The sequence below is a fragment of the Pieris napi genome, chromosome 9 (genome assembly GCF_905475465.1).
Source record: "Pieris napi chromosome 9, ilPieNapi1.2, whole genome shotgun sequence".
In the NCBI taxonomy this organism is placed as follows: domain Eukaryota; kingdom Metazoa; phylum Arthropoda; class Insecta; order Lepidoptera; family Pieridae; genus Pieris; species Pieris napi.
The window spans coordinates 9469218-9483176 of record NC_062242.1 but is presented as its reverse complement, the minus strand read 5'-3'; positions in this window follow the sequence as shown (position 1 = coordinate 9483176).

Genomic DNA, 13959 nt, shown 5'->3' with positions numbered 1-13959 from the left:
AATAAATCCAATAGCTCAATTACAATTATAGGATTCCATTTGTTATCAGGGTTGTCGATCGCGCGATAGTAAGATTTATATACAACTAGTGGATCCGACAGACGTTGTCCTGCATGATATTGCAAGAGATTAGGATATTAAACAAAGTATGAAAGTACCGACTGCAGCGCCATCTGCCATGCTGATTTGAGAATCTAAACCATTCAGGGCTCCACCCAAACGCATATAAAAAAATCATTCAAATCGGTCCAGCCGTTTAAAAGGAGTTCGGTGGCATACACACAGTAGAATTATATAGACATATATGTAAGCTATCCTATCTTTTAAGTTAGATCAAACTGCACACGGTGTGTAAATTTGATTGAAGTCGGTTAAGTAGTTTAGGAGTCCATAACGGACAAACAACGTGACGCGTAAATTATATATAATAAGATATAAAAACGCGATATAAAAACATTACATAGTGCAACGGTCTGCTTAATTTCTTTTAAGCGAATATTTTTGGACAACCCTTTTTCCTAATAAAATTCCGAACTCTCACAGCAGTTTTCACAGCGGCGGTCGCGCTCTAATCAGTCGTAAAGCAGTCATTTTACGATTTGGCATTCTTATAAACAATAAACTACAAGCTCCCTCCCCACTATACAAGAAAACTAAAGATTTTAAACACACATTTTTATTTTGTTTTGGAAACGTAATTTTCATACAAGTTGTTAAAATATCTACTTAACTTATTTTAACGTCTGATTCGAATCCGTTTAACGGTTACTGCCACTACTTATTTAAACCGAAATAAAGTACGGTTACTGAATATTTGTGAACAGATTTTTGTTTTGTGTAGTTTTTTGTTTCTTCTACGCATGAAGAGAAATATACTCGTAATTCTTTAATGAATTTGGTAACCCTAATTCCACGTCGTGGAATGCAATAAATTTTCGAAGTACATAAAACAATTTGTTGTCCACCGCATTGATTAATTTATTCATAAAAATTTGAATTACTTTTGGAATCATGCAACTCATTCATTTTGTATATCAATCAACCTTTATTGACTTAATCGAGCGTATTAACGTTTGATAAAGTTATTTATGTACTTTACTTCAGTGTGACGAAAAACTTATTTTTTTTATTTATTTACACTTCGTTGCAATAAAAATAAGACAAGAAAAGTAAAGAAACACAAATAACACAATACATAAAAATTATAAGGGATGCAACGGGCGGCCTTATCGCTAATAAGCGATCTCTTCCAGGCAACCTAGTTAAAGAGAAAAACTAAAAAAACGACACATGATGTGTGCGAGAAGTGCAGAACCGAATGTTATATAATAAAAATTTAGAACCTTAATCTAAAGTAATACAAAAAAATATATTAATAACAAACTAAAAACTTCAAAGCCAATCTTACAGATTCATGAAAAGCGAATAGTGATGCAATGATATCGGAAACTTTAATAGTCAAAGACAAAATCATTTATTCATATAACTAAACAGCTGTACATTACACTTATGAACGTCAAAAAAGAAATAAGGTCAAATCAAGGGCGTAGAACGGAAGAGAAGAACTGGCAATAAACTCTCCGTTACTCTTTTTGATCGCCAAGTTTTTTGTTTTACACAATGTTTGTAAGGAGCTGCAACCATTACACCATGTTTCACATGACTTCTTAAGTAATTAATAGTTAATTAATAATAATAAAATAAATTAAAAACAAAGATTTGTCCTCTATCAGCAGGAGGCATGGTGAAATAGAAGCACGCACTTATATATTCTCGTGGGAACAACACGCGAATCATAGTCGAACATCACCGCAAACACGAATTCAAGTACGACCAGTCACCACAAGTAGTACCCGTTCACGAGTGTGACGCATGGCCAACCATCGACCCCTATAGTCCGACTGAATTCTTACATTTTTTCTAATAAGCAAACAAAGATCTCGAGGAAATCGGCATATGTCTAACCCAAAAAGTTATAACATGTATAAGACACAGAAGGGTTTTCACCTACTTGTCTATAAAATAAAAATAATCGTAGAAACGGGTCCCTTCTGAGGCCAAGATTTAAGGGTCGTGGCGATTATATTATATACGCGTGTAAATAATATAATCGCCACGACCGTGTTTTATTATTTACGCGTGTAAATAAAAAAAACATTTTACGTAAAACCAATTCTAGTAATCTTAAGTAATTATTTATATTTGATTGAATTTCAAATTGTCTCAACGTCGCCGGCGGGAATGTGATGATTGGAATTGTCTACGGGGTTATTCCAGGTTTTTGGTCGTTGAGTCTCATTGTTCAGTATGTTTAAATAAATTCATTTACATCAACAAAAGTGTGATGTGTTTTTAATGCAATATGTTGTTTGATTTAAATTACTTATTGAAGTGAAACTTCTTTATCGGGGTTGGAAAAAATTTAGTGTAACATTTTTACGTTACGCGTCACATTTTTCGGTTACGCGCCATGTTGCTTTTTGAAGTCAAATTTCTTTATCGGCGTTGGAAAAAAAAATTACCGGCACATTTTACCACGGTTGATCCGAAGAGATTCGAAGCCCTTCGTTATTATATATTATACAAAAATATATAATAACGAAAACAATGATAGTAATTATTATTAATATATATTATATATAGTATATTAATTCTATTACAATCAATTTTGTATTTGTATTCATGTCTATGATAATAAAAGCCTTTTGTTAAACTTTATCTAATTTAACTTTATTTAACCAATTTCTGTAAAGTTGCATATAGTAGATCATTTTTCGAAAAATAAGGTCATAAAGAAGTTTCACTTCTTACGTGTGTACACCTGGTACACGCACACATTTTTTTTACCAAAATAGAATATTTGATAACTTGATTCTGGGTCCTGCGATTTCGGATCTAGTTTCAAAGATAGCAAGATTTGTTGTTTGTGAAGTTTGCCTACCTCTAATTAATTTCATTAATTGTAATAGAATTATTACTATCATTGTTATCGTTATTGGAACGAAGTTCCTTATCGCGCGTTGTGAAAGGGGGCTAGACGGAAAAAATTCTTACGAAAAGTTGTCACGACACTTTTTTGCTATTTGCTATTGTAATACACCGGTTCTCGTCCGATCACCGAAGTTAAGCAACGTTGGGCGAGGTCAGTACTTGGATGGATGACCGCCTGAGAACACCTCGTGATGTTGGCTTTTTTTTCGTCGTAAGATTGGTTCGAGTAAATCTATCATACTGTTATGATACCAATTAACATACATACAACACATCGGATCTCTTCGAATCAACAGGTACTAGAAAAAGATGGCGCGTAATGGAAAAATGTGACGCGTAACCGAAAAATGTGTCGGTAAATTTTTTTCCAACGCTGATGAAGAAGTTTCAATTCAAAAAAATGTAGCCAGCAATTTATACACAAAAGACGAACATTATGTATAAAATGTTAAAATATATAGTAGGTACTCTTAGTAGCTTGAAAGTAGCAAATTCAAGGAATCATCGACGCTTTGTGAACGGAATATTTGTCAAAACATTTCTTGGTTATTTCGCCCACAGACAATAGAAATTTGTATTTATCAAAAGGAAACCGTTTTGATTGGGCCTTTTATTCTTGATATTCGTTGTGACTGGAAAAATGAGGGGTGAAAATAGATTTTTTGCTTACCCAGCATCGAAATGTGGATTAAACAAGAAAACAATCCTACTCTAAATTTACGATTAATCATTTAAAAGGATTTCAATCTACGTACGGGAATGACAATTACGGAATATGGTTATTCGTGAGTGTTTTTTTTTTATGTAATAGTCGGCAAACGGGCAGGAGGCTCACCTGATGTTAAGTGATACCGCCGCCCATGGACACTCACAATGCCAGAAGGCTCGCAAGTAGGTTGCAGGCCTTTCAAGAATTGGTACGCTCTCTTCTTGAAGGACCCTAAGTCGTATTGGTTCGGAAATACTTCAGTGGGCAGCTGGTTCCACATAGTGGTGGTGCGCGGCAAAAACTGCCTTAGAAAACGCTAAAGTGTATATAAGGTGTAAAGTGTATATTCCGAATTTCAGGTATTAATATGAATCCAAACCCTTTTAAGCCCACACGCACCTAACTTCACTTGACCTTAACTTCAACGTAAACGTTTGACTAAGTATTGTAAGTATTCTAATATATCATAGGTACTGCCATTGCGGTGAGCAGTGTCGGCCTAGTGGCTTCAGCGTGCGACTCTCATACCTGAGGTCGTAGGTTCGATCCCCGGCTGTGCACCTGACTTTCTTTCTATGTGTACATTTAACATTCGCATTCGGAAACTGACATATCTTAGACGGCGTGTGTCAGGCACAGGAGGCTGATCACCTACTTGCCTATTAGATTTAAAAATGATCATGAAACAGATTCAGAAATTTGAGGCCAAGACCTAAATAGGTTGTAGCGCCACTGATTTATTTTATTGCCATTGCGGTGTTCCTTACTTCTTCTGTGTTACCTTTCCCTCCTAACCACCCTAAGCATCCCCCCCCCCCTACCTACCCCCTATTCTACCAATTTACGTACGTACCACGGTCGGCCCAGCGCACACACGCAAGATCGACACAAGGATTTAGCTGAGAGCGGAAAAAGTTTGCTTAAGTGTTCAAAAACATTTCAAAAACTAACGCAACAGAAATAGAATAAATTCCTTCCTTTAGCGTCCCAAACTCTTTCTTGTAATACGTGGGTAAGGTGGTCCTCGCTCCAATACACTGCCATTTCGCGCGCCAGCATAACGCGCGACAGCTTAAGTATAAAAGCTTGTTCCTAGTGGCTACAGAAAGACCATTGGATTTGTTGACCATGCCTTGGACTGAAAAATGGACGATGTGTGTCAGACAGAAGCATATAAAGATAAAAAAATCATCACGAAATCGATATAGAATCTTATTGGTAGACGGAACCTTGTCAGTCCAGCAAATATTCGTTACACTAAGTCTGCACTCAGCATCAAAGAGATTAAATCTCTAACGTAAAAATATTGCACAGTAGATTTTGATTAGTGATGTATTGAATATGCATAGTCGATTTATTTTTCAACACCATCAGCTGTTCTGCGGAGAACTCATAGACCTAAAGTCTTCCTATAGGTACCATAGACAGTGTTCACACCTTTGTAGGTTTCGATTTTTAAATTCGATTAATGAATTTTTAAATATTTTAATCTATTACTTACTGTTTAATTTTGTGTTGTTTTTTTCTGTGTATGTATTGTTTAGTATGTGATGTAAATGTGAATAGTTAACACTTTGGGGGTAATATGTAATCGTAGTATATTTTGTTGTTAAATAAATAAATAAATATGTTTACGCTGACTTCTATCGACAACCATGCACATCACTAATTCTATTTAATCTTATATGAAAATTCGGATGATATTGATCGCGATAGATTCACAGAAATATCCAGTATGTTGAAATAGATCTGAATAAAGGTTCGTTCCAATACTTTACTATTAACGAAAGTTATTACTACTAACGGGAAGTTTTAATAATTTTACTAACTTGTATGACTTTTACATAATTCCAATCAAAAATAAATGAAATGCCCTCAGCCGCGTCTGTCAATATAAATACGATATAAACTCTTTCTATTTATTATGGTTTTATGTTTTATAATTATTATTTTATTCTAAATAAACAATTAAAAACCAACTTGAAGAATAATTTTGTATGTTAGGTACATACACACCAGAGTCGTTTTCAAATGTAATACCATGATTTATATTGTATTCTGTAAAATAAAAAACAATGAAAATTTCTTTGATTAAAAATAATTTTGCCAAAATACCATGCATGAGCTTCGAGCGGAGGCTAGTTGTATCCTTAATTAGGACACTTATGTAATAGCATCCATCTACACCTGAATTTGAGTCTGTTTCATTAGCTTCTGGAGGTGATCAGTTTACTGTGCCCGCCAATCAAAAACAATTATTGTTTTACCAGGAATCTAACCCACGACCTCTAGCTTATACGGCATATTAAGTTTACCGCACGAATACGAGCGATATTTGTCTCGAAACAAATATTTAAAAGCAATATTATAGATTTTTTGATATGACAAAACGCTGATTGTTCCAAACCGCTGTACTAACAAATGACCACAAATTGTGATGAGTCAGCTGAAAATACCGCAGAAGCTGTCAACTGGCGAACAGAGCTGACCCTCCCTAACGAGGTGAATTACTTGAAATTTAGATCCTTTTTCCTATAAATGGGTATTTGGGAATTTCTTACGTTTCTAAAAGCCATAGGAAAGGGTCTAATATAGTTATAACTGGCCGACATTTTATTTTAAAAATATATCGATGATTTGACAAATCAGGTGTGTGACTCCATCTTAATTCATAGAAGATTCATGCTATGGTCACGCGTACAAAAAAAATTGTTTTAGTGTGTAGTGTAGTGTAAGCACATGGTATTTCAAATTTAATAAACTTGCTACCAACTTCACTTCGTAATGATTTAACAAATAACAATATTTTTTTGTAATATTTCTTGATTTTTTATTGTATTATTTTAGATTAAGATTCTATATTCTGTTTATAAGATTTGTTTATACACTTCTTGCACTTTACACATCATATTTCTTATTTTCGTTTTTTTCCCTTACTAGGGTTGCCTGGAAGATATCGCTTTTTTATAATAATGTATATATATTTTTATGTTATATATAATTATTGCTTTTGTATAAATGTAACGAAGTGTGATTAAATAAATAAATAAAAATATTAAACACTACGTAAATAATACTATATAAGACAACAATACGCGCAATATAATAATTATAATTGTATGTTATATCTATCATTCGTTTAAATTTTTTCGACGACCTGGAAAATTATGTTTAGTTTATGTTTCTATCACACTATTGAAAACTTCTTTTATAATATTACATATAATAAAATAAACATCTTATTGTTAAATCAATAATAACACGCATACGTAATCTAAAAGTTAAAACTAACTAAATTTACAAATAAAATCTTGTACCTTACCTGTAATCGATGGAAAGCTTCGGTATTTGAAAATATTTTCAAAATTGGAATACATAATTTTGCGCTGTCAGCCGCAAACTCCAGCCCATCCTTTCATTTTAGTTGGTTTAATGGACGAGAATTTGTGTTAAACTTCCTTTGAACGCGGCAAATTTTTGTTTTACAACATTCAGGGAAACGTGCAAAGATTTTAATTTTTTTTATCCTTTTCGCTTTCAGAAGGTAAACAAACTTTTAAACGGTACCAAGGACATTTTACGTAAAATCCTTTGGAAGAAATGCAAATATAAAAATAGGTAAGCTACAAAAACATGACCACAAAATTTATACCGAAATCTGATTCTAAACGAAGTCTTACATACTTCCATATTCCAAACTAACCTCTCCATTTAAACCAGAGGTTAACAATTTTAACAGAAAGAGGAGAATGAGTAAATTATTCTTTGAACGACTGTTACACATTTAAATAAGAGTAGAAATATTAAACTTAAATGTAGATGCAATCAGTATAGTATTCTTAACTTCTTATATTGTATGTGTGCCTATAGAATATAGCTTACTAGCTTAGATTTGACATTACTCTCTCTTTTCCTCCATATTATATTCGTATATGAAATAAAAAAGAATCAGAAAAATGCTATACATATGAAATTTTCGTCGCAGTTATAACGAACACTTACTCGACAAAAATCAAACGAAATATAGTTTTTAATCCACCCAAAAATATGTATTTATCTTTTTTATACTAGTTTTTGTAACAATTATTCTAAATTTTTAGTTTTTTTAATAGTACATCTACCAAGACTTCTTTATTTACATAGTTAATTTTTACTATTATTATTTTCTCTACTATTATTACATCTACGTTATTATTACATTATTTTCCTTTACTATCGTGGTCTCTGGCAGAATGACCAGCGCTCTGGAACACGTCTGCTCCACAGCATAATGCTGAGCCAGGGCCAGTTACAACCACAACACACACACATTTAAAAAGTACTTTCTTTTGTTTTTTATTATTATTATTTTGTGTGTTTCGTTAGTAGTAAATGTTATGTCTACGTTAATTATTTATCGTTTTTGGACTATTTTTCATTATTATTTACCTAGTACTAAACTTTAAAGGATTTACACAGTCGATTGTAAATTGAATAGGAATTATTTCAATAGCTTTTTAATTCCGTTACAAAGCTTAGAAAGTGCAGTTTGAAGTTGGAACTTAATTAAAAAGACAATTAACTGTGTAAGTCAGTGAAAAAGCTCTTTAATTAGTCGTCCTTTGTTTAAATACTTATGGAACTTTGTAAAACTCTTGTCAATGGAGTATGGAGACCAGATCCAGACATAATACTTACATCCCTTATACTTGATACACAACAGGTATTTTGAAGGAACTCTATTCTGATCTCTTTTAATAATGATTTTATTTGTTGCTTAAGTAGCTAGAACTATTATGTGCTTTCTTATCATTAGATTAACTATCGTTTAGAAAATCGGAACATCATAAACTAATGGTCTAGGTCTAGTGGTTACCTGACTGCGGATCCATGGGTCCCGGGTTCGATCCCCGGCTGAGACGAACATAGATGTGATGAGCATTTGGTGTTGTGCTTAGGTCTTGGGTATTTAAATATGTATTTATATCTACCTATCTATAATAATATGTACGTATATCCGTTGCCTAGTACCCATAACACAAGCTTCACCAGCTTAGCATGGGACTAGGTCAATTGGTGTGAATTGTCTTTAAAAAAATAAAATAAAGGTAGTATAGCAAATAACAACTTTAATGAATGAGAAAGATTCCCTTTTTATGAATGACGAATCTTGCTCCATTCTGGCGACGAGGAAGCGTAAATGCAAGAAGAATCCATCGTGTAGCTCTAAGTCCTGACCTCAATCCAATTGAGCTTGTTTGGCATGTTTTAAAGCGACGAGTAAGATCAGTGCAACCTGGTCCACAAAACATCAGGGAGCTTAAAAAAAATATGTTTCTAATAATCACGATGTCTCTAATAAGTTATTAGAAATATCGTGGAAAGCATGCCCAGAAGGATTCAAGCTGTGAATTTGGCAAGAAGAGGTTTTTACGTATTAAATCTTTTTTTTTTTAAGTATTAATACCATTTATTTTCAACACACAAATGCACAAAAAATATGACCAATAAAAACAATAACTAACCTTGAAATGAATAACTAAAATATATTATTAAAAGGAGTCCCTTTAGGCAATGTTCCGATTAAACTGGCAGCCCCCTTTGATTGATTTGAATTCTTTGTCCGAGGTAGCTGCCAGCTCTTCGGTCTCCTATGATGTCGACTAACCTTTTTGATATTTCCTTAAAAAGCCTTATAGCGCTAGGACCCCTAAAATCTTCTTGTCTTTATTGCCGACCACTTCTTATTGATTGGCCGTGTACATCGGTTTTGAAGAAATCACTTCACGCGTTTTAATTTACACGATTATAAGTATACATACTACGGTCAGCAATATAGGTCAGTCCACAATCCTATCGAATAGCTTTGGAAAATTGTATATATTCAAATATACAGTGGCGTTAATTGAATATAATGTCTTAAACGCTAGACATATTTTATCTGATATAAAAAAATGTATACATGTGATAATGCAAAAAGCTATTTTTGATTGCTAACAGTTTACAAACCCGTTTTGAATAGTCAAAACCCTTAAAATTCATTTGAATCACAGACTATTCATCCTTGTTCCAAATTTTACAAATATTTTTTACGCGAAATTGTTATTTGAAACTAAGCATTGTCTTTTTTCGTAGCGCATAAAAACCTATTGTTTAACAAACTCACTTTCACAGCTAACGAAGTGAGAAATTTATTACGTACTTTGGAATTCAGCAGGAAAATATTCGATGTTTTTTATACTAGTGATGGCGGTAACTTTATCGATGATTTTACTACTTTAGAGCTTAATTTTAGGGGTGATTCAACCTGAATGGGTGCGTTAGAACCCTGGCACTAATTTTGTTTCTGTGTACGTAATTAATACGGAAACGGAATCAGCAAACGTTAGTCTCGGAGGTACTGGTCATCTACATGCCTATAATAAAGGTTATGGCTCTTCTGAATCAAAGATATATTACTTTAGTTTGTTTTTTGTTCCTGTTTAGTTTATTTTTATATGTAATTTGTATTATTGCTCTTCTTGCCTGCCTTATCTTAATACATTTTTTTTCTTTTCTAACAGTGGTTGCCTGGAAGAGATCGCTCGAAAGCGATAAGGCCGCCAGTTGCCCTCCTTTACATTTAATTATGTTAAATATCTATATTGTAATGCAACGAAGTTTTAATAAATAAATAAAAATCAATCCATATTCCCTAATCTAAAGTCAACTTAATATTCTCAAGATATATATCGAGTACGTATTCATATATTATTCTTCATTTATCAATAACTTCGTGAAACTATCGAAAAAGTTTGCGGTTAACAAAATTATTACTTCGAAATTAATTTTGATTCCAATATATGTACCTTTGTAAACATCAAAAGGGTCAACCATATACTTCAGAACACATGTCGCCAAGGGTCTGTCCCTCAAGACGTTATATTTCAAGTAAGGTACAAGTGTTTGGTTTGGTACTTGTCGTTTCAACTTGTCTCAAGGCTTTGAATACTCTGCGTAGGACTTTTCTTGGGTACACTAAGGGCAAGGGAATGAAATTTAAGGGTTTATATTAAAGGCGCATGAATGGGAGTTGAGTGTGTGATATGTAATGGTACATTCTTACCTACGCGATATGCGGTTTAACACGAAAATAGCAAATCTAGTATGTTTTAAATGCTGGTGGGTAATGAAAATGAATTAAAAACATAAATCAATAATTATTATATACGAAATAAAAATCTAATCTTTACATGTATAACAAGAAAGTTTATGTAAAAAGAAAATTAGTAATACTTAACCGTTTTACGAAGCTTTTGTGATTAATAATCGCTTTGTGCTGGCGGCGCGCCAAAGCGCTTGTTTTCAGCTATTTAGAGCTTTTAAGCTTGTAAAGAAATCTAATAAATAGCTGATACTCCTAAATAAAACCCGTTTTATAGGGGATTTATTAAAGTGCACTTTATCTTATACAATATATCATTTTATAAAATAAAGATTGAGCGTTTTGTTACTTACGAGTATAAGCTTTGTACGTTAAGATGAAAATAATCTTTTCATAGTTTTTTTATGTATCACAGCCGACTGCTCTTCGCAAGCTTTGTAATAACATAAGTGGCGTGAGCCTGGGGTATTGGGCAGATATATTTCAGCGTCCGTATTTTTTTTTCATTATTCTTTAAATTATTTATTTAATATTCCAACGTCGTCTGATTTTCTTTTATCGTAGGACAAAGATCAAAGGTGTTTTATAGGGTTTGAATTCAGGACCTCAGTGTTGAAATCACACGCAGTACCTACTAGTAACCTAGTAGTAATGTAATCTAAAACTTGTAACACTACCACATTACCTAATAGTTTTACACATTAAAATCTAGTTAAGTTAGTAATAAAACCGTGCGGGTTTTCGTCACGCTCTAAAACTTTCAGGTCCAACTCCCAAGTGACCACATTCGCGCTGATTAGGGACCGGGTTTTTGAATGTAATTTATGTATTGGTGGAATAAATGTTACGTTTATGATAGTAGTTTTTTACTATCGTGTTCCAGCAAAATATTATATATAACTAGCTGCCTTCGCGAACTTCGTTTCTCCTTAATGCCTAGCCTAGCTCTTTAGTACACACCAACATGGAACATTTTGCTATGCTGCCCCAGAGAGTTCGGTTTTCTGGAATGAAAACTTTAGGTTTTTCTGTGAATTTTCCTCTATATAAACCTCAGAGTTCAAGTAATATTATTTTAATTAACAAATAAAAAATAGGGGTTGATTGTAGCGAGGTGAAAATTAAGGGTTGTATGTATTTTGTAAAAAAAAAATATCTAAAAAATAAAAATTTAGAGCCTTAACATTTAGGGGTTTGAAAGATAGATAGTAGCCGATTCTCAGACTATGCATAAAAAATTTCATAAGAATCGGTCGAGCCGTTTCGGAGGAGTATGGGAACGAACATTGTAACACGAGAATTTTATATATTAGATATACTCTATCTTCCTTTAAATTTCTTCTGTACAAACATTACCTGTCCAGTGTCCACATCGTATCCCTAACTTTCGTACTAACAGCTACTAACTGACGTGAGACTGATCTTAAATGAAATTATCATGATTCATGTGCACTTTTTATTTTTCATGTACCTATCCTTTATTAGTTTAGTTTTTTTTGTTCTAATATTTATTTTTGCACTTCTTGCGATAAGACCGCCAGTTGTCCTCCTATTCATTTAATTATGTTCAATTTTTATATTGTAATGCAACGAAGTGTTAATAAATAAATAATAAAAAATAAAATAAAAATATTATATGAATAATTAAGCTGCCATAAACTTGTAACTTTCCAGAAGGTAAAATAAAATAATAATACTTTGGAAGTATATTTAAAGTTATCGATTATGTAAATAAGGGTATGTATTTAAACCCATGTATTTAAACCGTACCTTACCTCGTTATACTATGTATTATATAATGGTGTCTTGATTTCAAAAAGGTATTTGTTATTTTGGCTTCTTTGTAATCTTCACAAAAGGAAGAGAGAATGAAAATTTGTTGCACATCCGGGTTTTGGACTTGTCCGGTTTGAACTCTAGGTCCAGAAACACCCGCGGAATGGTTAAATAATGATTTATCTAGTGGTTAAGATAAATCATTCCATCATCATTTTGTTATAAGCATTGTTTTTTACGACTCTTCTCTTACAATTTATGTTATGCGATGTTGCCAGAAGGAAAACTATATAATATTGTATACCATATACAATCTTGTTTATAGATAGAGATCGCAGCAGTTTCATGCTCGGTAAACTTGGAAACGTCTCGTATTTTACGACTTGTGATGTTCTACTATATAATACGAATATTTAAAAGGGTCGTCTGTTTATTGAAAATCTAAGGGCACAATATAGGAAGTTGAAAAACCTCTAACATATTCTTAATTGTAATGTAATATCTTCTTAGATAACGCGTGTACTAAACTTCAGTAAAACACTAATTATTACATCTAAAGATGTACGAGTAGTAACTTAAATAACGAAAATAAATAAGTTTGAACGATTAATATTATTAATAAGCTTCATGAAGTGGCACATTAAATATTTGTAAATTAAAATTATGTCCTTAATTAATTGGGTCCTTCAAGAAAAGAGCGTACCAATTCTTAAAAGGCCGGCAACGCACTCGCGAGCCCTCTGGCATTGAGAGTGTCCATGGGCGGCGGTATCACTTTACATCAGGCGAGCCTCCTGCCCGTTTGCCCCCTGTTCTATAAAAAGTAATAATGTTCATTAATGAATCCGTAATCATCAATGTTCAGTAAATAAATCTTCATTATTAGCTAGTTGTAAAAATTAGATTCATGCCTATAAATCTTAAGGATTTGATTTTAATAATCTTTTGTAGTTTTTAGCATTGAAGAGACTGTTTCTTTAGCTACTACTGGTGAAAAATTAACGCTACTAAGGGCCGGTAGGAAAATTAACCTTCAAATAAAAAATTATGCAATTTTTCAAATTGACCTAATAGAAGTTGTTTTTTCACAGTTGTAAGGCGGTGTCCGGCACAAAATTTGCATTTCCAAATTATTAGCACATAAGTATGAAAAAAAAAATATGTTCTATATATTGATTTTCTACTTTTTATCCAAGTAAATCCAGGAGCACCAAATTGTATTTGACAGTTGAATGAACTCAACACAGAAAGCAAAATACGACAAGTTCGTCATCGCGTTCTACGAAACATGGTAATAAGTATTTTTGTTATATTATTATGCATGATTTTTGTGAATAGTTTTTGTAATATCCTTTTCTAG